The sequence below is a fragment of the Sebastes fasciatus genome, chromosome 7, assembly GCF_043250625.1.
Source record: "Sebastes fasciatus isolate fSebFas1 chromosome 7, fSebFas1.pri, whole genome shotgun sequence".
In the NCBI taxonomy this organism is placed as follows: domain Eukaryota; kingdom Metazoa; phylum Chordata; class Actinopteri; order Perciformes; family Sebastidae; genus Sebastes; species Sebastes fasciatus.
The window spans coordinates 28,379,374-28,404,679 of NC_133801.1; the positions used below are offsets into that span (position 1 = coordinate 28,379,374).

Genomic DNA, 25,306 nt, shown 5'->3' on the forward strand with positions numbered 1-25,306 from the left:
CTGCCTCAGTTGTTTTTTTGAAGTTTTACATTTGGATTCTCAAACATTTTCATGTCACGGACCCCCAAAGTAGATCAACAGTACAGTCCCAGATCCCATTTATCAGGATTTGTGCAAACCTGGGGCACAAACCCTAAGTCTGACAATTAGAAAATAGGTTTTAGAAATGTATTTCAGCATCTGTATCTTGTTTGGCTGTTCAATGTTGTTGTTCAAAGTACTATTTTCCTCTCTTTTATGATGTATAATTGGTCAAAGGAAGACATCAAGACATTCATTCACTATTTCAAATATCAATGGTAATTGTCAGCTTTTGTCTCCACCTCTAAAGGAGCAAGGAAATGAAAAAAATAAAAAAATAAATGCCTTAATCTCTTTCATTTGTCCTTTTGCCATTGCCAGCAATTGATATTCAACAAAAATTCCACCATACAGTAAGCGTAAAGAGACCGATCTCTCCACCGCAGAAACGTCTTTCATGTATAGCTCCTGGAAAGTTACTGGGATAACCATTCAGGCACCGCTAGTGATTTTCACTATTCACACATGCACTACATTCAGGAAAATTTCCATCTTGTTGCTTTTTAGACATGCCATGGCAATGCAGGAATAGATGGGGCAAGGGACAGTCCAGCAAATGGCGGTAAGGTAACCAATATGGATGCAAATTAACGTAAAAATCAACAGGAGAAGAAGAAGATGGGGCAAGGCCGGATGTACGTGTATACGGCATAAGTCTAGTATTATTATTTTCAGGAATATAGCAGGCGAGGAGCTGTTTATGTCCAGTTGCCAATGATGTTAAAATGTATTAAATATTCAACAAGTTTGTATTTCAAGTCAAATCACCCGCAAAATTATCGCTGTAAATGCTAAACTATAAACAACTAGCACATTCAAATACGTCATCGGTGGAGTCTTGTGATTGGTTTGTTTGCTCCACGTAAAAGCAAGTTTCGGCAGACGGACGTAACCTTTTACGTGCTTGTCCCTGCAATGTTACTGGTTTTATTCACAACACAGTCATACCTAGGTCTTGAGGAAATTGGTGGTACAGATTTCCCTGAATGTTGATCCCTGCAAATATTTCAGGGAGAGACTGCATGTGTGAAAGGGACTTTAGAAGATCAGATCTTCAGAATAGGAGTAGAAAGTATTGAAAATCCCAAACCAGAGCTGCAGACATATGTATTGTCAGGATTTTACGACCATTAGGAAAGCATCACTCAAATATTTACTAAAGAAGGATCACAGACGTAAGTCATAAAAGCAGTGGAACACTTTCTGAGGACCACCGCAGAAAGAATTTATCAATTGTTTCGCTAATCTTCATTGGGATGCAAGGCTCCTTAACATTCTTGTACTGCACAGTCACTAATTTATTGCATGGTAACTATTCTTTGGCAATCGACTCCGGGGAAACAAAAGACCACTCTGCAAAGGACACTAATCAGCATCTGTTGGCTTGGACTGGCAGTCTCCCTTCTGACAGTGTTTTCCTCATAAGGGTTTTAATGTTTATCAGTGATCTCGTTTGGCTCCAGTCTTGGGAATCTTTCTGTTGTGCTGGGAAAAGCTAAGAGGATTGAATTTGGAGCTGCAGGCAGACATGATGGGAAGTATAGATAGAAACTGGAACAAGTCAGTCCTCCTGGTAGATAAAGATTCATCCAAAGAGCGGACTAATAAAGAACAAATTTTAATTTATTAAGAGATGATTATGAGGGAACATCCAGCTCCCTCCCACCCACATAGACTACATATTCAGTTCCTTAGAAGTTGATCAGGTTCATGGCCAAAGACTTGAATGCCATTGCCATTTACATGCTATATGCTATCTTCAGAAAACTATTTTTAGCCAGCCCAGTATCCTTTGGAGTAATGTTCATGTCTGACGATTATGCACATCGCACTCTATGCTGTATGCCAACATTCAGTGCCAATACATACAGCACCAAGTTGTCTGCCCTATATGTAGCACGGCAGAATGTAATGGGGTAGTAGATGTAAAGAGTTTGACTTACATGCAGGAAACCAGCGATTGCATCCTGTCATTTAAAGACCTGTAGTTAACATTCATCTTTTAATTGATTGGAACCACAATCTTAAACTATTCTTAACCAAATATATTAGTTGCCTTACCCTAATCATGTCCTCATAACCACGATTTGTCTCTAACATTAACTACACAGTAGTTCGAACTCGCACAGGCGCTGCCCTCGACTAGACTCTATTGGTAATACTCGGCTCCAATCACGAGCATGCATTCGGCCACTGAATTTTGCATAAACGTAGCTGCCGAATCACGATGTGCCTACCCGAATGTGTGGACCCCACAGTATATAAGGCAGCGTCCAGTGCTGTCAGATATCTTTTCACTTCAGCCAACGCCGATTCGTCCACTGACCATCCATCTCCACGGATGGAGTCGCTGGCTGAGAAGGGCTTGATTGTTTGTACAGGTTGTGCACACTATATAGGCAGCAAGAGTGGGATCCACCATTGCCTGTTACAAGGCAAATGGCTAGGGTTCCAACATTGGTGCGAGGGAAGGAGGCTAAATCCCCTGTCCTGTGCGGTTGGGTCTCTTCTCTCCATTTTACAGTGTTTGATGGATAGAGGGCTGCCTCATGCTACTACTGAAGTGTATGCAGCAGCCATTTCTTCATGCCGCGAGGATTTTTGCGGAAGACCGGCCTTTGGCCACCCTCTCATGAGTAGGTTTCTGTAGGGGGTCAGGAGGCAACAGCCAGTGATGTGTGCCTCCTCCCTGCACTGCGAACTGTCATTGGTGCTCAAGGTGAAGGACCCCTTTGAGCCTCTAGAGCGAATGAACATAAGTTCATTCAGGTTGAGGGTCATACAGCTGGATGCTTTTTGAACTCCACCCCATGCGGGAGACAGGGAGGCAAGGTTGCATCTGCTATACTCTGGCTGTGCGTTGGCATGTTATGTTGAACGCACGGCCCCCCTAAGGTGCACTGAACAGCTGTTCATATGCTTCGGGAATGGTGTGGCCGGTAAAACCCTTTCCAAGAAATGCGGAGAGTGATAAAGTGAGTTCATCTCCCAAACCTATAGGCAGGCAGGAAGAGACCCTCCCACTGTGGTCCGTGCACGCTATACATGCAGCGTTGCTATGTCAGCGGCCTTGTTCAGTGGTGACAAGGACATATGTATGGCGGCATCATGGTCAACGCCTTGTCGGGTAGGCACCTGATTGGCCGGCTATGTTTTTGTAAAAATTCAGTGGGCGAATGCGTGCTCGTGTGTGGAGGAGAGTATTAACCATAGAGTCCAGTAGAGAGCTCTGCCTGTGCTTAGAACTATAACCCTAGAACTAGGGGTACAACATCGCAACCTTCGATCCTAAATGCGGATATAGTAAAATGCGAGAATTTTACAAATATTGGTATCAGGCGTAAAAAACTGTCACTGTCACTGAACAAAATCCATGATTTGGCAGAATAGTCCAATATTGATGTTCATGTCTGGTGATAGGCTTGGGAAAAAAAACTAAATATCTTTCAGGGATTATTCCAAAATTTCTAAAAAGAATGTTCAGGTTGGCAAAGCCTCACAAACAGCCTTCCAGGTCATCATGGGTCTCAAGCTTGGTTTCAAACTCCAATACTTTCTTGGTAATGACCAAGCATGCAGTATAGAAAAACTGTCCATACCGAAAGCTGGCATCGGATGTCTAATTAGCTTTATGCTTGTCTTTACTGCTGAATTCTTTCGTCAGACATATCCTTGTTTAGGTTATTTGTTCATTTTAGATTATTTTATCAACCCTATCACCAGACAAAAGTGGGCGTTTCTGCAAAAGCCCGGATTACATTTAATGACAATTCAATTATATTCATTGCTGACATTTTTTGAATTCTTGCTTTGTATTGCATCTGGTGACTACAGTATGGTCAAGGTTAGGGATTGATTGTGGTTATGTCAAACATACTATATTTAAAGTATGGCTAGGGTTACGCAACTAAAACATTTGGTTAAGGCTGGGGACAGGTTAGAAATAGGCAACAAACACCAATGATTGTTGATACAAACAATAAAAAGGCAAATGTTCAGGTCTCCGAAAGAACTACCTCCACACCCTTGCTCTTCGGATTGGTACATATAGTTCCCACTATAGACATACACTCCTGAATTGGCATTGGATGGAAATTACAAGGTGCGGAACTGTCCAATGTGGACAAAATTCCATGTCACGATTTGCAGCAGCCAAAATTCTTGCATGACTACTTTTGTTTCGACAACGTTTAACATTGGAGAACAGTGGCTTCCTTTGCTAAATGAAAAAGGGCTTTGTAGAAAAACCTGCTGATTTTCCCCCGAAATAAGATATCGGTGCCGAAATCTGTTGTAACTCAAGTCGGGCATTTGAACTTTTCACTGAAACGCATAATGCAAAACATATTCATCTATACTAGCCAGACATAATGTAACACAAACAATCTGCATCAAATCAATCATATTAGAGGTGGACGATGAGTTTGTCACATCTGTGTTTACCATAAAGTCATTATTGGCCTCATACATCAAACTGATTCATCGGTCTTCCCCTTGCCGCCCAGCCTTTTGTTTGCCTTTCTTGCTGTTCTTTTGTTTCCCTCATCGTACCAAACGCTCCCTCATTCTCTCCTCTCCTCTCCTCCTCCCTCCCTCCCTCCCTCCTTCCTCACAATCCCTTTTGCCTTCCTCGCCTTTCTTCCTCCTCTCTCCATCTCTCTGCCCACAACGCCCCGCTCCCCCCCCCCCCATCCCCTCCGCCCCCTCCCCACTCTGTGTTCGTGTCCTCATCTGACCCTGCTTGGCCTGAATCGCTGTCGGTGCCCATTTGGATCGGGCACAGCTGGTGCTGCCGCTGTAAACCGAGTGCCATTACCGCCACTGTCAACTGTCTGTCCTGTCCGCCTGTCTGTCTGAGAGACACATCTTCATAATGATATTAGCCCTATATTTCTCAGATTCTTATGGCTTTAATTCACTTACTCCTGCATGTTCTATATGTTCTGTGTTGCATCCCTTTTTATTTCCCTGCCGTAATGACACAATCGGTCCAAGGGGGATCATTTAATTTGTATAATTTGTTCTGCCATTCAGGAAATGTGAAGAAATTACAAAATAAACACGTAACAAGATAGGAATAATAAACCTGGCAGCCATTTCAGAAAAGGACGACAAAGCGTGGATGAGAGGAAGGGGGCATTTGTGCTCCTCTCGCTCCAATCAGATGTCATGGGTCGATAGAGACCAGGAAGTAGAGAGTGTGTGTTTGCAGCTGATTGGATGGCGCTGCAGCACTTTGTGCCAGTTGCCGATAAGCTCGGTGAGAGCAAAGGAGCAGAAATCAAAGCCTGCTGTGCAGAGCAGAGAGCAGGAAAGAAACTCCGATAACACTTTCTGAAGCAGTGCTCACAAGTGCATGATAAGAACAATAAGTATATGCGAATTGTTACAATACAATATAAGATATTTAATGGGGCATGTGTAGAGTTAATGACATTTTGTACAAACACTAGATATCATTATATTGTAAAACATTAATCTGTGCTCCTAATGGGATTATATGTTTGAAGATTGTTTTAATTCTCGCAGGAAGTAGTACATTTAAAATAAAATTCATTTGTTGCTCGGCCATGCCTGTCGGGTAGCATCAACAGCTTCCAGCCTGTGGGAGGTCTTTTTATAGCGTGTTGAAAATATGAAAATGATGCTTGTAAATTGCCTTAGATTATTATGACGATCAAAGGAGCGGGTTTGGCAAAAAACTTATGCTTTTTGCAACCGTGCGTGGAGAGTTATGATACACTGAGCTTGGTTCAGTGCTCGATACGGGGATCAAGGCTGTCCATAACATAAACTGGATAGTTTCATTATAAATATGCCCTTTATTATGATGGCCTCCAAAGGAAAATAAGACATATGCTGGCAGCAACATTGAACTATGACTTCTTACGGTGTGGATAAACTCAGATTTCCATTTTCTAGTATAATAAATTCAGTCTCAAAAGAAAAATGATAAACAGCCAAGCTTGAGGCCAGATACGGCAGATCATTTCTAAGCATTACATATTTTTTCCATTTTTTTTATAACTCTACTTTATACCAAAGCCACCAATAATTATCTATTCCGGTCGACTGACAGGTGCGGATTAACATTTAGCAACCAGACAATATAACACCAATGACGTATGTGTTATATTGGGTAGGTGCTGTTTTCAATAAATGTGCCAGTATTAACCTATAGGTAAAGACAAGAGACTATGAGACTCAGCTAAAGAGATTGGAGCTAGGGTGATTTGTCTAAACAATGAAATTAAAAAAAAGATAAATAGCTACCAAATCAATGACATTTTCAAATATATTTTTTTATATTTAGGTAAAACAGGACAACCAAATCAACTGACGAGGAGGAAGATTTTAAAAATTATCCATTACAGTCATGGGATAATAAAACTTGTCGGGTACTATCCCTGATGTAAAAATCTAATAAAGCTCAGGTTACAACCTGATAAGGATATGATGGACACATTTAATTTTAATATCTGAATTATATTACTTTTTTTTTTTCTTGTCAGTAGCTTTATTGCCCCATTAAAAAGTTCTATGTTGAATGCTAATTGTGGCATGTGCGGTAATTAACATGCCTGTAAACTCTTAACACTGAAACGATACATTTTTGTCTGGGACGCTTTCGTGAGTGAACACACTCAACTTGTTTTTGAAAGGCAACACTGAGAAAAATGTAATCACTGAAATATGTCTAAACAGATTCGAAGGGGCTCCTTCAGAATTTGACTGTGGAAGAAAGTCTTTTCACCATTTTGTTACACCAAAACTCTCCACTGAAACACAATATAATAGCTTTTTGAAATGTTGGTTGGCAGCTCAGGGCAGGGTGAAACACTCCATTTGTTAAATGCTAACGAAAACGCTAGGACATACAAATTATTTTTACAAAATAAAAGCCCAAAAATATTAAAACATCCTTACAGAGATTACAGTAGCAGAGGTATAAAGTCCTGACTGGATGAGGTTTGATATTTAATGAAGAGGCTATATAATATAATGGCATACATCATAAAATGGCAAACTGTTAAAAGGAGTCAATGTTTTTATTTTTAGCCTGAGAAAATGCTATTAGAAAACAATAGAAAACACTCACCCCGTTACATTATAGTAATCTGTATTGTATCTGAATTGCAAACTAATGGCTCACAACAACTGATGATTTTATGCTTTTGTTGTGTGTGTGTGTGTTTTCCTTTTTTTTTAAACTGTGATTGGCCAGCAAAACCCACAGCTCTTTGGACAAATCTGCCTGTGAGCAGACCAGGTTTTGGGGCAGACAGCTACACGTAACCAATGAAATTCTAGGCAGAATTTTCACCAATGACCAATCAGACAGGAGGACTTTAACTTTGTAAGCAATTGCAGCTTGCAGTAGTAGTCTGGGAGGCAGTGAAATTCACTGTGAATCCTCAATGTAGCGTAACACAGAGCATGCTACAGTATGAAATGGACGCTGCAGGTCAGTCTGCTCTCACTTTACCGAAGCAGCTTGGACTTTATCCACAGTTGTAACCAACATGAGCTACATTTTCCAAATAATGACAGAGATCTCTGTCTGACCATAAAAATTTCACACCACAACTCTGTCGCAATCAAATCATCTGATTTATTCAAATCGAATCAAATTGTAACTCTCACTATATTGGGTCAGTAACAGTTGCTTAATTGATTTGGCTGAAAAGATGAGTAATAATTCATGGCTAATTTCTTATGTGGAAATTGTCAGTGTGGTCTTTGCATTAATAAAGAGAACCATAGCATAAAAGCATTGAGTCTTCTGGTCAAAGTTACAATTCTGTTTCATCTCTGACCACACACACCGTCACATACCTGTAACCACACCCAACGGTGATGTCAGACTGCACTGACCGCTCTCTGAGTACACTTCTACATACACTTCAACCACTGGAGGTCAGCAAAAACAAAATTTGAGCTAATGTTTAATGACTTTTTCCATATGGTTGCAATTAATATTCCTAAAAACAGTGTTGGCTGTCAGCCTTTTAAGCCGATTTAACAAAAAAGGTTATTAACTTGAAGACAGGCTTGTTTCTTCAGCAGTATATAATATCCTTCTCATAGAATATTTTTAGCATCTTCAAAGTTGTATTGAGCATTAGACAACTTCACAACACCTGTAAGTTGTTGCTAACAGACAATATTATCAGACTTTGCCGAATTGTCAGTTTTCTTGGTTTAACCTGAGTGTAATGTCTGCTTATAGACTGTATATAAGAAGTGGACTTAGTCGCTGTGACGTCACCCATTGGTTTGTGGACTGCCAAAAGTCACCATCTTGGTTTTTGTCCGTCGCCATGTTGTTGTTTTTTAACCAGAAGTGACACAAAAGGGTGGAGCTAAGTACAAACGAATACTGAATAAGACATTTTAGTTACAATAACTGTTACAATAACTTTCATGAACTGAACTGTGAAACAGTTAAAGTTCTGAAAACACGGACAAAACCCAGACCGGACAATGCCGCTGTAACGACCTGTCAATCCAGCCCAGTCTCACGGCAAAGCATGTAATAGATCCTCCTGTCCACCGGAAGAAAGCGTGACAGTGTCAAGTTGTGAATTTTACACGCTTGCATGAAGGTGCCAAGGTGCAGTGTTATAAAGTCACGTTCTGTACGTGTTTTACTTAGTTTATGGACTTATTTTAAGCCCAACCATGACATTTTCCCCTAACCTAACTGAGTGGCTTTCTTGCCTGATCATAAGTCTTTTACTTTGTTCCCCCCTGCTGGTACTGCACATTTTTACGGGCGTGTAATATTCACGTCTGCGAGGCAAAACGTGACACTGACATGCTATCCTCTGGTGAACAGGCAGGTTTATAATGTTTACTGAGGTAACAAATCAAGTGAGAAATAGGCTCATTTTCTCACTGATTTCAATACAATCTGACTTCTTTTTGCAACCAGAGGAGTTGCCCCCTGCTGGCTGTTAGAAAGAATGCAAGTTTAAGGCACTTCAGCATTGGCTTCACTTTTCAGACCTGGCTCAACCAAAAGCCATACAGAAAAGTAAGCAAGTAGTAAGCAAGTAAGTTTGAAACTTGCTGAAGCAGCTATGTCGAGCATTTACAGTATAATAACATGTACATTTTCAAAACTTGTGTACAGTTTATTCATTTGTATGCGTGGGAGTTGTGGATTGTACTCACAAAATCATGAAAACTGAGCTCTATCTGGTGCATACACAATACCAATTTTGTATTCACAACGCTGGAAATCATGACCTCTAAATATATTTATTTTTTCTACTGCAGCCACTTCCTTATATTTCTCTTTGAACATCGTTCTCACCTCCTGTCCTTCCATTTACCATATTTTGTTACAACCTTTCCTCCGAGCAGTAGTTCTTCTTTACACAGCACTTCTTTAATTAACCTAATAATCATTCGACAGAAAAAAATGTATGTAATGCAACAAGTATTGTCTGAAACCATTGTTAAACTGGTGATAGGTATTTCAGGTCCTGCATGTATATTATAGTATTTTTTACAGTAAGTCTAATTGCAAAGTATGTAATTATCATTAACAGCAGTGTCTGAAAGCAGAAGCAATTACCATGCTGTTACTAATTTAGCCTAAGTGTGCCAACACAGACTGTTTAATTAGACTTTATAAAGCATCTTGATTGCTCATTCAGTAAAAAGGCTGTTGTGTGCTACAATAGGTGAACAGCTCCAGTTGAGTGGAGTGGAAAACACTTAACACAAGTAACACAAGTACTGTACATTGAACTGAGAGTAAATGGATCATTTCAGTTTCCTGCTAATGTAAGTAAAGTCAAGTCCAGTTAACAGGTTACAAGGTGTTGTTCACCTCCGATGTGATGATATGATCCAGTTTGAATAAGAAAAGCAAAAAGAGTACACTGGTTAATGGCAGTAGCTCTCAACCCTGTTTGTCTGCTGTCTTTGCATGGCCCTATAAGATGAAGTCAAGTACATTGACACTACTTCTCAAGACTTCAGTCGTACTATTGCCACTTGGAGTGGCAGAAGCGTACGTTTACATTTAGCTGTCTAACAAATTTTTATGGACTATGAACCGTAGCATCGGGTATTCAGGTATTACAACTGACTTTTCTTTCTAACCAATTCGTTATTTTTCATAGTTTATCTGAACTGAATGCCACATCTCGATTACATGTACGTCTGCAGTAATATGTGAAAGTGTATTTATGTTTTTAAAATAATCAAGAAACACTAAAGACAGAGATGGTAAAACTTAGATTAACAAATAATATGAACTATCAAATGTTTCAATAAAATACAAAACAAAAGAAAGTGCACGAGCTAAAAAAGGAAGCAATGTACATTTTACACAAATCTTAATGTTACATTTATCTATGGGGGCACACATTGAGAACTTAGTATATTACAATATCACATATATTATATAAAATATTCCAATTCTCTCTCAAGTTAAATATTTATGACTAAATAAGCAACAAAAGAAAATCTAATTTAAAGTGAGGAAAAAAACGACAATCCTTAGTTATTATTCAGCTAATCTGATTTATCGTGACTATTTGGGTTTCATTAGTTGAAAACTATAAGCTGTATTGAAGAGTTTTCAAACAAAAAAACAGGCCAAAAGATAAAAGCCATCATTCAAACATGTTATAAGTTAATAAACTAATTCCTACATCAGATCCTTTTGTACTTTAGACCAAGAGAACTTGAATGTACTGTGACTACAAACGTTGTAATTTTGGCTCCAAACTTTAAAGGACAAACTGGAAGGTGACATAAATCACTGTCTTTTCTCTAAGAACTGTTTCTTTCTCTGTATCTGACCTGCTTCCTTTGTAAATCCCCCTTTTTTTTGCAGGATTTGGGGGTTCTTGAAGTAATCCTGCCCTCTCCCTCTGTCTCTCCCCTCGTTCTGTCATTTTTATTTACCAGTCCCCCATGAAGGACAGCCACTGTGAGCTGAAAACCTGGCTGCCTGCCATTCTGCCAGTCGATTTCTCTGCCACTCTGCGCCCGCCACACCAATACCCATAATGCATTTGTCAGACACTTGCTGTGTCCAAAATCCTTCACTCATTCACTACTTCATCCTAACTATCCAGGCAGTTCTGTGTATAGAGGACTATATAGTGAGCTCATTGGCAAAATGAAAAAAACACCTTTGGACACAACTCAGGTCATTTCCCCGATGCTGTTAATTACGTCATTGCTGTCGCACAATCAAAGCGTGCCAGACCAAAGTCTGCTGGTAGACCATCCATAATGAATACTGGATAGTGACATGTATTTTTGTGTGATATAAATATATATGGAGGCTATTTTGTTGAGTTGTCTCAGCAAAATGCTTTGAGTGAATTTAAGTTCCCCTTCGTAAGCAGTGATGCAGTGTATAAGTCTAGGGATTTTATTGTGAAAGGGAAGAATTAAAGGCCATTGTGAATGTGGGAGCAATAAACATATTTTCCCAAATTGATAAATACAAAGTACTTTGTGGCTGTTTGTGTTTCGATGTGCTGCTCTGCTCACATTAAATACATTATTTTCGCGCCACAACTCATGGATTTGTCTCAATCACGCTGCTCTCTGCAATGCATGAGGGTTTATAGTGCTCGGTTAGTGACCATCGTTGTCCACTATGCATTGTGTGATACTCACAGTGGCGAACTCATTATATAGTCCACTATGTAGTGAGTAGTGAGTGATTTTGGACACAGCCACTGTCTGGGTGCTGCTGCTGCTGTATAGTTGAGATGAATGCAAGAGAGAAAATCTGTGCTTTTGCTTGTATCCAAAATGTGTTCAAAAGCCTGCTTATTAACTGCTGAGACCCAGATTATTATAGCAGTTTAAATGCACCTCATAATAGAATATAGAAGAAGAAAAAAACATGAACCATCAATGGAATTGGCATTCATCAGAAAGTAAATGTGACATTTGCGCGACAAGTTTGCTGACAAAAATTTGAGAGAGCCAGCAGCAAAGGAGTCTGGCATTGACCCAGAGAGAAACACAAAGAGAAATGTCTTGATTGACTGAAAGGACGGACCGGGATTATTTCAAGGCCAGAAAAACAGAGACAAGCCTTTCAGAAAAGGAGGCAATCCTTGCATGCAAACGTCGGCTCTTTCCACTGTGGAAGATGGTGACCCCTGTTATGAGGGTATGCAATCCCTGTCTGTTTCCATGGCCACAGGACTGTACTTTAAAATTAAGTATATGCTAGGCTCTTTGCTGCAAAATTTGCCAAAGCTAATAGAACCAAGTTGAGGTTGTCTATCATCATAGGGGGAGCTGTGAGCTATCAGCAGAGTGTCTGACAGCCTTCTTTCTTCTCCCCGTCCTCCCCACTCTCCATTTTGCAGATATACAACTCCATCGCTAGACAAGTTATTGGAAGATTTCGCAAAATTCCAATATCCAATATCTTAAGTAAATATATTTTGTATTTTCTTAAATTCTATCAACAATATCTGCAAATGGCAACTATATTATGGCTAAGGGGAAGGAAAGGTATTGCAATATAGTGAGGGTGTGGTTATGATTAGGTAACAAAAACACTATTCCCAAAAACAGCAAAAGATCAGTTTGCAGTTAATTAACATGTGAATGTCAATTGCAGGTTTTTGGCAAGGCGTGAACTCCCGTCTTCATTGGACCAAAGTCAGATTTGATAAAAGGGACCCAGACCTGGCAACGGACATAAATCCGTGGGTGGCTCAATGTAAACATAATAGGCGACGCGTGAGTGTATTGATTGTACAATTATGCACATCCTACCTATGTAAACGTGATACATGCACATTATTAATTGTCAAGGCCCTCATAATGAGTGAAGTCTCTGTGAATGGCCTCCTTGGTTTATCCAAATCAGGTCTGCTTTAATCAAACCATCAAATCATACAGCTCAATGCAGTGGGAGAGATTTGACTCAAGTCTTGCCAGAAAGCCCTTCCCCTGTAGATCCGAATGGCAGAAGGCCACAGGATGTGCTAGGACTCTGCCATTACAGCAAAAAGGGGGGGCCTTTGCTGAATAAAACAAAGGAGAAGGAGAAAATAAATAAATAACACATGGATGGCTACTTATTTAGTAATGAAATGTGCATGCTGTGGGCCTGTTGAGAAACAAAGATGTACACATCTGCATGGCTCAGCGGGCGAGGAAGACAAAATTAAAAAAGCAACGTTGCTTCTGACATGCATTTAGCAGGTATGGTCAATACAAATGCATTTTGTTATTAATGGAGACATATATTATGTATCTCCTAAAACCTCTTAAACCTATTAAATGCATTTGCAATTATGATTTTCTAAACTCATACTTGAAAATAATCACTGAAGGATTCAGTGACTATTTTTGAGCAACGTCAATAAACGTACACTTAAGACGATAAAGCTGGCATATCAGGAAACACAACTGCTCTTTTTGTTCAGCATGTAAAAAAATACTGCTAATAGACATTCAAAGCACGTAGTGTGTGCCTTACAATTTCAGTATGTGCATAGGTTGTGTGAGGACACAGTGCAATTTAGGCTGCTGGATTCGGAGTGGAGTCAGCCAGCCGGAGGATGCCTGGCCCAGAGAAGAAACATGCCAGGAATTTTAGAAGATGGCTCAGCAGCAGCTCCAGATGTAGGCAGAGCGGGAGGCTGCATTACTTATAGAAAAAGGAGTAGAAGGAGCTAAAAGGAAAAAAGCGAGACATATATTGAAAGAGGAGGGCAAACTGTAAGTAGGGTACAGCAGGGAGTCAGAGGAGGGGAAATGAGGAGGACAGGGGGAATAGTAAAAGAGGCCTTGGAGACTAGAGGAGGGGAAGAGGTATGCGAGTAGAAGAGAAAGGGAGGAGCAATGCAGGTAGAGATTAATGCAAATATGGAGAGACTCACTAGGAAATACAGTTTTTGAAGGCATACAGCCATAGGTTTCAGTATTGCACGTCCATCTAGTCTTTCTGTGGTCTTACAGACACTTCAGCTAACAGATACAAATTGAGATGAAAATACAGACAATATAAAAGTACAAACAACTTAACCAGATGCACAGATAAGAGAAATTGAGGACAGAGTAGTACCAAACATAGCAGTGCAATTAAACATAAAAACAGAGAGAGGAAGACACTTGTATAATGTCATACCGAAGCGAGCAGACAAGACATATAGACAAATTAAAGAATTAACAAATGACATGACATACATGTGTACTTATATCATCACACATATATCCATGTAGGGGTATTTGCTTATTCCATTATTTGGCATTATTTTGGATATTTCTTTGTATGCTTTTTGGAAGTTATCTTGTCATGGACGGTAGATATAGTAGCAATACAGAATGCTTGAGAGATATACTGTTCAGTCTATCACTGGAGAGCATTCTACAGTTGTACTTGTTCTCCAACTGTGAATCATTTATCACGCAAAGTACTTGAGTTCTATGACTTCCTCCAGCTCTTTAAGCCCTCAAAAACAATGATTTCTTCCCCTGAATCTGCTGTAGCACTCCAGCACAGACAATGCCACTGAGGTGTTTGGCAAGCCAAGATGATCATGCGTTACTGCACACATTAACTTCCATAGAGAGCATTGCATGGAAGTAGCAGCTATCCACTCAATGCACAGCACTTGAGAACCATTGGCTTTCAAATGAATGATGGTAAAGGTTAACAACATCGATGACAAGTATATGTGAATGATATTGAAGAACTGAAAAGGCCTGTTGTAAGAGACTGTTCAAAGTGACCAATATGGAAGGCAACAGTGGCAGTCGAAGTGAGCTAATAGGAATACATAATGTCAATCCCTCCACCATGAAGACTAAACACACAGAGAGAAGACTTTGGCATTGTCATCTTAAGTTTTGGTGAGAAGACGACAACGCCAAGAATCAAACTGCAAATAATCTAAACTGAAAATGACTGAACTAGATGAACTTAATTTGATTCAATATTAATAAACTTTGAATAAACAAGCACACATCACTCTATGCAACAGTGGGAAAGGGGCTTCATGGCTTCAGACTGAGACAAGCATGTCGTCCACAGCGGACAGACCACGACTCTGCGCTCTGAACAGGCACAAGCCCCCGACAACGCTGCAAGCAGCAATACCGGGAGCCTACCAGGAGCCAAGCAGCCGGCCCGTTCCAAACGGGCACGCGCTCTGAGCGGTCGTGGCTCATTGACTGCCATTCACTTTACAACCAAACTCTTCCTCACTTCCCTGGCATCAACACGAACAAGAATCAGCAGATAGCCAACTGGAAGCAGCATCGAACCAGATTGTATTTCACCGGTGTGACTGTGAGTAAGTCACGACCTGTGTGTGTTTTTTCTCCCGTAAGTAAGACTGTATTTACCTGGTATAAGACTTGATACTAACTTATAACACTAATGTTGCAGGCGGCTGTGAGGTAGAGCGGGTCGCCCACCAATCGGAAGTTCGGCGGTTCGATCCGTGGCTCCTCCAGTCGAAGTGACCTTGAGCAAGATACTTGCTGCTACTTGGCACCTTGCATGGCAGCCTCTGCCATCAGTGTATGAATGTGTGTGTGAATGGGTGAATGCTGACATGTAGTGTAAAGCGCTTTGAGTGGTCGGAAGACTAGAAAGGCGATATATAAATGCAAGTCCATTTACCATTTACCTCTGCAAGTGTATTTCACCAATGTTTCTGACTAACCAACCTGGGTGTACACAGGCCAAGCATTCAGCCCTTTCTGAACAGGCATTTATTGTATTTGCTGAGGACCCAAGGAAGTGCAGTGTCGAGTGCAAGCTCTTGAGTTCTACGGGACATATTTAATAATAATTCTACTACTGCCAGAAGTAGTGTAGTATATTGAGAGGGGACCCCTATTAGCTGTTACACCACCGAATGGCATGCTGGGTATAACTTGCCCTCTGTCGCTTGCTACAGTATTTCCACACACCACAGGCACATTTTGAATGGGCACTGCACTAGTTGAACTAATTTGCAAAACAGAAATTACTTTCAATGATTCACTGTCAATGCAGGAAGTCCAGTAGTGGTCTTATAATGCTATTGCGGCAATTGATTGGCATATTTGGCTTTGACACTGTGGTCCGCGATTAACGTGAGTTTAAATGCTCCAAAATTCAACTTCTCATTTGTAAGAAAAATAATGTGATATTTCTTCTTTCATGAGTCACATAGACTTGTAGCTTAAATGCTATAGGTCCAGGATATAATGAGGTTCTAGAAGCGGCGACTCCATCCGTTGAGATAGGCAAATCGCCGTTCGCTGAAAAGAACGGAATGGCTGTGAGCGGTGGATGCTGCTTTATATTCTGTGGAGTATTCGGGTAGGCACGTACTGATACGTTTATGCAAAGTTCAGTGGGCGAATGTATGCTCGTGAATGGAGTATTACCCATAGAGTCTTGTAGAGGTCGGAGCCTGTGTGGGTTAATACTTGAGACATGTGAATGGGACGTATTCAGGGAGAATCTCTGAAAATGGTCGATTTGCAAAATTGAGTATTTTCGTTTTTTATTTCTTCTACTTCTTTCCCTCCTCTGTTCTCTATTCGTTGCCTCCATCCAACCTTGGCGTGAATGATTTAATGCATTAAATGTGACTAATGCTGTGTCGACATTTTCTACATCTTCAGAGCAGACTCAAAGAGAGAAGTTCCGGCCTTCAAACTAAAACATGGCTGAATGAGCTCCAGCTTCAAGCTGCTAAACTCCAGTCACTCCGGCTGAAAATGTGTGCCAGTGCCTTGTGGAAGAATTTAACGTTTACAAGAAAGTTTCACTACATAAATTTGGTAATGAGTGAAGCAATGACAGATTCCAAGTGGCTACTGCTGTCTCTTTAAATTATACCCTATTATTACTGGCGCTACACCATTGTTAGCAAACCACAAATTGAGCTGTTACCCTTACAGTCAGCAGGTGTTACTCATTTGTCGACAGGGTCTCGGTTCAGACATATCCTGGGATAGGAGGGCTAACTTTCTAGGCTTTAAAATGAATCTTTATTTTTGTCCAACTATACCTCACATTCTATGAGCTCAATTAAGACCGATTTAACTCCACAGACCAGCCTTACATATATCTGTGAAATCACCAACCTCTGATTGATTGAAAGATGTGTGGGTGGTTCAATTGAAGCAAGAAAGCCATCGATTTTCACATGTTTTGTATGAGCCAGTATTCAAAATCAATGAATACTGTACTTTCAAGGTTGAACGCCTACATGTTGGTGGATCAGGTGCGAGCTGTCAAGGTGGACTTTGTCAGAGAGATTTTCAACTATTCAATATGGTGAAGGTAATAGCCTTACCTTTTGTGCATCCCCTCACAGATCCTCGTCTTCAGCAGCAGAGTCTTCTGTGATTACTGCTGTGGACAGAAACAAATGTAGTTGAAGTACCCAAAGAAGAGACCGCACATTAAACCCACAAGTCCATCTTAATAGATAGAAACTCAATCACGTCAAGTGAAATGCATATGGGAAAAAATTACTTATTGAAAAATTAGATAATGGGCTGAAAGACATTTTGCAAACACAAAAATGATGGACGTGTATCCTTGGATTTAACTAATTCCATCTTTTTAGAATTACTTGACCTTTAATTGCTATACAGAGCTCCAGCTCACCATTTGCTCAATCTCAAAACACCTACACACAAGGCCAGTATCATTGTGAACTAAGCTGGCAAAGTTTACTATCTAAGTTACCTAAAGTATGGCTACAAACACAAACAGCACAGATACTTTAATTTGAATGCTTTATTGTAATACAACAATGACGAGATGAGATGTCCTGACAGTGAAGTTGGTTTGCCAAAATTTCCTTCAAAACAAATTTGGCCTTGTGGCTACACCTGTTCCATCTCCCTCTACCCAACCATCTGCCTCTACTGTATTTCTTTGCTGTGTATGTCTCTTTTAGACCCACGAAGTCCATACTTGTCCTCTAGACGTGCTCATTTAGCTCCCACAGATGCAGTCAACCTGTCTGTTTGTTTTGCATTAGGAAGTTAGCATACAGTACAAGGCACTTCTGGTCATGTCAGATGCCAGCCTGCCAGTCTATTCTGGACTCTGACTGCTACAAGTGTCTTTTTTATCATTTCTGCCATATGGAGACTGCTTTTGGGCCAAGTTCTGGACACCACTGTGATAGATACTGAATGTCAACATTGACTGAAATTGAAAACCCTCCATCCATCCATTTTCCATCGCTTATCCCAGTCAGCTTCACATGACAGCAGTGAACTCTAGATATCTTTGACTCTACCATATTTATTATTTATCTATATCACAACACCTTAACCAGCGAAGGTCTTTATATTCTTTGAAATATGCAAACTGTACTCAAACTAATTTCGGCCTTATTCAAACTGCCAGCTCAAATCCATTTTTTTGGCATATCCAGATTGTATCCAGGTTTTGTCCAGATTCTAGAAAGTCTGGATTGCAAAAAAACACATCCAAACAACATATGGAGGTGGTTTGAAATGCAATTGCAATCAGATTTCTACATATGCATCTCAGTCTGGACGCTCTGGCCACTAAAATCGGATTTGAGCGGTAAAAAGTGTCTTTTGTATCACTAGCAACTGACACACAACGTCAAATCCAGAATGACTGAAGTGCTGAGCAAAACCCTCGCTGCTACTATAGCAGACTGTTATGGAGGACAACATGAAACAGTCCGTGGACAGACGCTGAAATAAAGCCCGCCATGACTGCAGCACGGAACATCGCAATGTATACCAGCCTCACACTAGACAAACTCAGTGACGGGAGAGTTCTGCACCGTGACTTGACGCTGTGATTGTTTGGAGGGTTGCAATGATGGACCTCCACTACTCATGCTTTCACATTGGAAAACCGTGTCGCCAGCGTAGCAACGTAGTTACTGACGCCTACAGTCATTACCACAGCAACCCACGCAGATACGTTGGTGATGTCTGGACACACAAATCCGATCACTTGCAAATTATAACAGTACAAAGTCTTGGGCCTAGACTGCCTAGTAGTCCTTCAGACGAGAATAATATTAACTTTAAGCCACTGCCTCTCAAAAACCCTTTGTTGTTTGTGTCCCAAAAGCACTGCTGTGTGCCTTTCTCTCTCTCTCTCTCTCTCTCTCTCTGTCTCTCAGAGAGTTTTTCTTCATCCGATGAGAGGGTCATACTTTAAAGGACAGGGGGTGTCGTATCCTGTACAGATTGTAAAGCCAGCTGAGGCAAATTTGTGATATTGGGCTATACGAATAAAATTGACTTGACTTGAAACAAGTCAGATTTGCTTGCAGTCTGAACGTAGCCCTATAGCCTCAGTGTCCACTGAAAATGACATACTTGGTTGGATACATCAGTTACACACACACACACACACACACACACACACACACACGATTAAAAGGCTAATGGCAAAGGCGTACTGAATAATAGAGTGGAATCAAAATGGCAATTTAGTGTGAATATCAGGCTAATATGGACCTACTAAAGGGCTAGAAATGGTGTTTATGTGCCCAAGGTTACTGACTGCTACTTTTATGCTTCAGAATTGACCCTTGAAGTGACACTTCAAACCACTCAACAGCAATAACAGCAGTATATCCATAAAGCAGTGACTATTATATTAAAGCAGATAGAATGAGGACAATACACAGAACAAATCCTGTATGTTCAGAATCAAACGAGCGACGGCAATATTTTTAGCTGTGATGAAAAAAAGTCCATTATCTGGCAAAGTATAACAGGAAACAAACAGTCCTTTAAAGCCTCTGTGAAACATTTCATCTTTTCTGCTTTCCCTGGTCCCCTGTCCCTTTAAAGACAATGACCTGACTAGCAGGGCAGCTTGGCTGGAGATGAGAAAGTAGTTATTTCCAGCACCCGCCTCATTTATTTGTGTACGTGTTTTAAGAGACCTAAAGCAGCAGACTGGATGCCTGGGTGCCATGCTGATAAAGCAAGAAGCGGACTGTGTGCACTTTTACCCAGGGCCCCCGAGTGAGTCGAGGGGCAGCATGGGGGGGCTTGGACAGGGGATCAAGGCTCTAAGCCAGGCAGATACACTCGGGTGGATAACATGTCTTTAATGCTACTGATGGACTGCCCAACTGGCGCCCCGGCTGGCTGGCACCGTGCCCAGCGTTCTTCCACTGGCTGAGCGGCTGTATAGCTTGACTGTTGTGAGACAGAGAGGGAAAGTCAGGGGTGACAGACAGACAGACCACAGACAGACGACCTCCAACACGCAGGACACACAGAGACCAAAGACAAAGCTGGGGAGAATCACTGACGGACAAACTGTGTGAAATGTAGTACATACCTGCACTCATTTTAAATAGAGATTTAGTTTAGATTACCTGTCTCTTGCACTACTGTCAGGATATAGCGACCGTTTTATAAAAATAACATCTACCCACTGCAGCTTTAATGTTTCACAGTATAGCATCAAACTAAAGGCATACGTGGCTAGATGTTTGACCTCTCATGTCCCTCTGTAAGACTCTAAAAAATGGCATCTCAGAGCGTCCAGATTGGTAAAATATGACTATTCCATGTGCACTCAATTAATGCCAACCTATAATATTTCTTGATACTGAAGTTGGACCATTCTCAACACTTTCTTATCTGTATTGGCATATCCATCTATTTTTTATAACATTTCATCACAGCAGCAAACAAGCTACAATTCATTTTTTTTTATGATTTCCATTTGAGATTCCGTGAAAAACCAATCTGTTAGAGGAGCCTGGCGATTCTGAAGAAAGCTATCACTCTCCTGGCAGATGTCATACTAAATGTGCTCAGTCAGCCTTGAGCTGCAGTCTGAAATAACAAAACAGAGAAAAACTGGAGAGAAAATGCAGATTTCAGAGGTTGGAACGCTGTGTATTACTTGACTTACATTAAGTGAAAACTGAACCAGTAAGGGTTATTGTAGCAATGTCAAACATTTCAACTCCTGTCCAGCAGTGATATGAGTTCTCCATGGTCCACTACGTATGTTAATTAGTACAATCTGGTCTCTGTCTGTACTTAGAGGTCAAAACCAGCGTCATAATACTAGTCAATGCATTTATAGTTTGGGGAATTTGGAAAAGAGAGCTGAATTGAAACCAGAACTTTCAGAAGTAACAAAACCTCATTCAAAATCACATTAAAGGCAGGGTCGGTGATCTTGAGAGACTAGCAAGAATACATTAGATTTAAAAAATGATCCAAGCGAAAAACCGAGCCCAGTGTTGCAAACTCTTTTCCAATGACAGTAGCTAGCAGCACTAGCTGCTGACAACGCTGACAGCCAACATAAACATATCATAATAAACGTGAACGGCGAACATGGCTATTATTAGTACTCACACAACTGTCAAGCTAGCAGCTTGTGGAAGATGCAGGGAGGTATAGCATGTCTAATCTTTACATTCAGGTTTATTACAGTCCTGCGACAGCCAAAGATACCAGATTTAGTTTTGTTGTCGGATCATTTGATTTATTGATTGCTGTCAGGATGTAATGAGAATTTTCAAAAACAAAAAAGGTTCCTAAAATATTTACAAACCTTTGACATTTGTGAAATGGCAAAAAAGTTAATCCAACCTTGGGATATAACCTTACTCAACAGCAGAGGTGGGCCGTCAGGGCCAGCAAGGCCTTCTCTGCTGGCCGAGAGATTGTCAGAATAAGAGAATTCGATTTTATTAAAATAATTTCATATATATTTTCATTAATGCTATATGTATTTTACAAAGTTCGTTCTCATCTATTACATCTATTAATGTAATTACAATGCTATTCTCTCCCTCTCTGTTGTGCTGCTTCCAGTGCAGCTCTGTAAATTGGAGCTTTTATTCAATCAGATATCAACCCTGTGCTGTTTCCGGGTGAAAAATCACAGCCTGTGAGGCTCCGAGGCCTTCAGAATGGGGACAATGTTGGTTGATTGTGATATTTTTCAACCAATTAGATTCCGAGTTACAGGAAATTAAAATTATTTTGTGAGTTCTTCTGAATCCTTGAACACCCCTGCGGATTTTGGGACAAATTGGCTTTTTTCGGTCCGATGGGACATTTTTCGGGCTACTGGTGTTTCGGAATAACAATGGGCCGTCCCCTCTTCAAAACTCAATAATATATGACAAACACTACTACCTCAACAATGGAATAAAGTACAATATATGGCTTGAGATCGGCTGAAATGCGATGAAGGTTATAATGTAGCTGTTATGCACTTGTTAATGTTTTGTATTGGTCACGGAACGGGGCTAACCACAACAGCTAGCGTTTGCATCACATTTGGGGTCCGATTAGTTTATGTACTGTGCAGTTAACGTTAGCCCCTTAGTTATTGTCTGAATAGGTCTTTGTTGTGTGGTGTGGACAAGGGCACTATTTAGAAGGAAACTCTTTGGGCCTCATTGACGTAAATAGAACATGGCAACGTGGATAATTCGTACCAGACCCGGTGTGCAGAAACATTTTAATGTTGATTTTCTGCATTCCTGCACCGCATTTTCACATCGCACTAGTGAGATACGGCTTTTAGAGCGCTAAATATTTGCGGGAGAAACAGCTGTTGCAGCATGTTGTGTGCGCCGAACACACAACAAACAGCGTTGTGGTGCTGAAACAGCTATTGTAATACACAGCCAAGTTGTTGAGGTTTTTAAATGAAGCTCGAATGTCTGTATGGCTTTGTGTGCGGCAAGTGAAAGGTGTCATGACTGGGGTATATAGGCAGCAGAGGAAGGAGGACTCGACTGCAGACAGTCGAGGCAGACGGGGACAGTTCAATGATTTAATAAGAAGCTTACAAGCAAACAGGTGACAGCAGTCCAAACAGGCAGTATAGTGTCCAGCGGCCAGGTAGCAGGTTGACAGGACAGGCAATAAAAACTCTATACAACAACGATGAACCGACAAAGGAACCGCTATATGTAGTGAGTGACTGATGAGACAATGGGTGCATCCCGAGTCTCTTAATTGCATCCACGTTTCTCTCACTTGAGACCCAAGGAAACCATGCGAGGACAGAGGAAACAAGGAAATCTGTTTTTAGAGACACGAGACGTCGTTTCCTCTGAAGCGTCACGTTAAGCGACGTCCGTTTCTGATGACAGCAGCAGCTGATCACAGCTGGATCAGCTGTCAGTCGGCTTTAACAGATGTACAGACTTTTGATGGAGTTTGTGTCTGAACTGTACTAATACTAATAAAGACACACAGTTATTATCAGTGGCAGAGCAGCAGTGCTTTTCTCTCTGTAGCCTGTTTCCTGTTTAACAAACACCTGCACATGAATAACAACCTGCAGTCTGTATTTATTCTGTGGACTGAGTCCTGCTTAGAGGCTCAGGAACCATTTCTATCGGCACAATGCCTTTATATTGTTTATTCATTATCCGTATTGATATTCTGATTGTGAATTCATTATTTAATAACCCAGAATATGATTATTGTGTCTTTTGAAAACACTAGAAATGATTTATTAGGCTAAATGTTTCAGGGAAAATTGAAATGATTTAACTCCTATCAAACCCGACGTTCAGGAGTTATCAGCCTCACATGTGACTGAATGGAAACGATGATAAATTATGTAAAAAGTGTTTGTTGCTGACAGACAGACAGACACTAAACTGTATCCTTAATAATGGGGGAAATAGATGATGAATAGAAAAATCTTTCTAGTAAATGAAAATATTGTTTGATGTCCGTTTGTTGTTATAAAGCTCTTTCAGTGACGGACTCTGTCAGCCGTGTGTGAAGGAGAGATACCGCATGTCCTTCTGCTGTTGATCAGACCAATAATTAACAACAGATTTTAACCAGATGTTGAATCAGAAGACAACTAAAATATAGAACTGTTAATCTGTTATCTGTCTTCACTCTGGTATGAAACTCCAGTGATGTTGAGATGTATCAGATCAGTCCGATCAGCTGCAGCGTCCAATAAATAACCGTGATATACAGTTACCATTCAGGCAGAACCAGTCTTTTAATAAATTCATGTATAAGCCAGTCTGCCAATATAATGGAGGTTAACAGGGTACAGGTTTACAGGTCTCGGGGTGTCAGTCCTTCAAAATCTTCACCACCACAGAAATTAGATTGTTGAGGGTGGAGAAAACCAAAACAATGACCTAAAACAGGCTCAGTAGAGCTGAGGAAAACTGCTGCTTCGTCACTACGAGCAACCGTTTTCACATTATACGTTGTCATTATATAAACATTTTTTAGTTTAAATATTGTATTAATATAGATAGACTCATGTATAATCTTCTTTTAGTCATGTTTAGATAATCTGGATATTATGGTCAGATCCCAGAGAGATTATTTTAACCAAGCAAGGGAATTGTGTTCTCTGGTGTTGGTGGAGGTTTCATCAATGGGCAGTCACACTCCGATAACTCAACTACTTCCTGAAATGTAAAAAAAATATAGCATGCTTGTGGGATCTGAATGTATTGAATCTAATAATACCCTTCGCCACAGATATCAGGACACAGCTTTATTTGAAATTATTTACTTATGACCAACTGATCAACAGGCAACTTTATTTAAAATGCGGATGGATAAATATACTGTATGCAGTTAGCTCTAACAGGATGGACTGTTTATATTTGGAGGGCTCTTGAGGAAATCAAACTGTGTTTAGATTATCAGACATTTAGACTGCTGCGGGTTATTTAATAAATAAACAGCTGAAGCTCTGAGCCTTAGATTCTGTTCTGTGTTTGGTTCAACATCATTTGAGTGGTCTGACCAAACATTTACCATATATTATTATAAACCTTCATCTGGAGAGTCTGCTTACCAGATAGAAACACAAGCTCGGTCTTGTGTGCAGAATCGGGACTGAAATAAAGCACGACCCAGAGTCTAACACAATAACTAAATAATATAACTGTACTAACTAAATAAGAATGATATGTTGAGCTGATGATGGCTTTTTGTTAAGAAAAAATGTGATCTGGTACATGCACTATTATGTACTTGTATAATACATTTAAGAGTTTTCGTGCCCAATTAATGTATAAACAGTTTCTAACAAAACAGAAATAAACCAAAAAAGTCAGAGGTTAAAGCCACTATGTGTAAAACGTCCATGAGATTATAGTATCTACAAAATATTCTGGTGGAATACGAGACAACTCTGAGGGAACATTGGTGCAGTCTATGTGTTGCTTTCAGCCCATTCATCACACAGTGTCTTTTTTAAAACTATCAATGCCAAAGT

At 40.4% G+C, this 25,306-nt stretch overlaps 1 protein-coding gene across 18 annotated transcripts in view; it reads right to left on the reverse strand.

Annotated features, from left to right (window-relative positions):
* Positions 1 to 25,306, reverse strand: part of LOC141770516 (uncharacterized) — a 458,180-nt gene that overhangs the window by 24,653 nt on the left and 408,221 nt on the right. For 10 of the 18 annotated variants that reach the window (XR_012594577.1, XR_012594576.1, XR_012594575.1 and 7 more), the window contains one exon: positions 17,388 to 17,446. The gene's annotated coding sequence lies outside the window, so the exon portion shown is untranslated. Of the gene's footprint in view, positions 1 to 12,203; positions 13,883 to 17,387; positions 17,447 to 25,306 lie in introns of those variants that run through there. The other 8 variants (XM_074640105.1, XM_074640102.1, XM_074640096.1 and 5 more) reach the window with 4 other exon arrangements.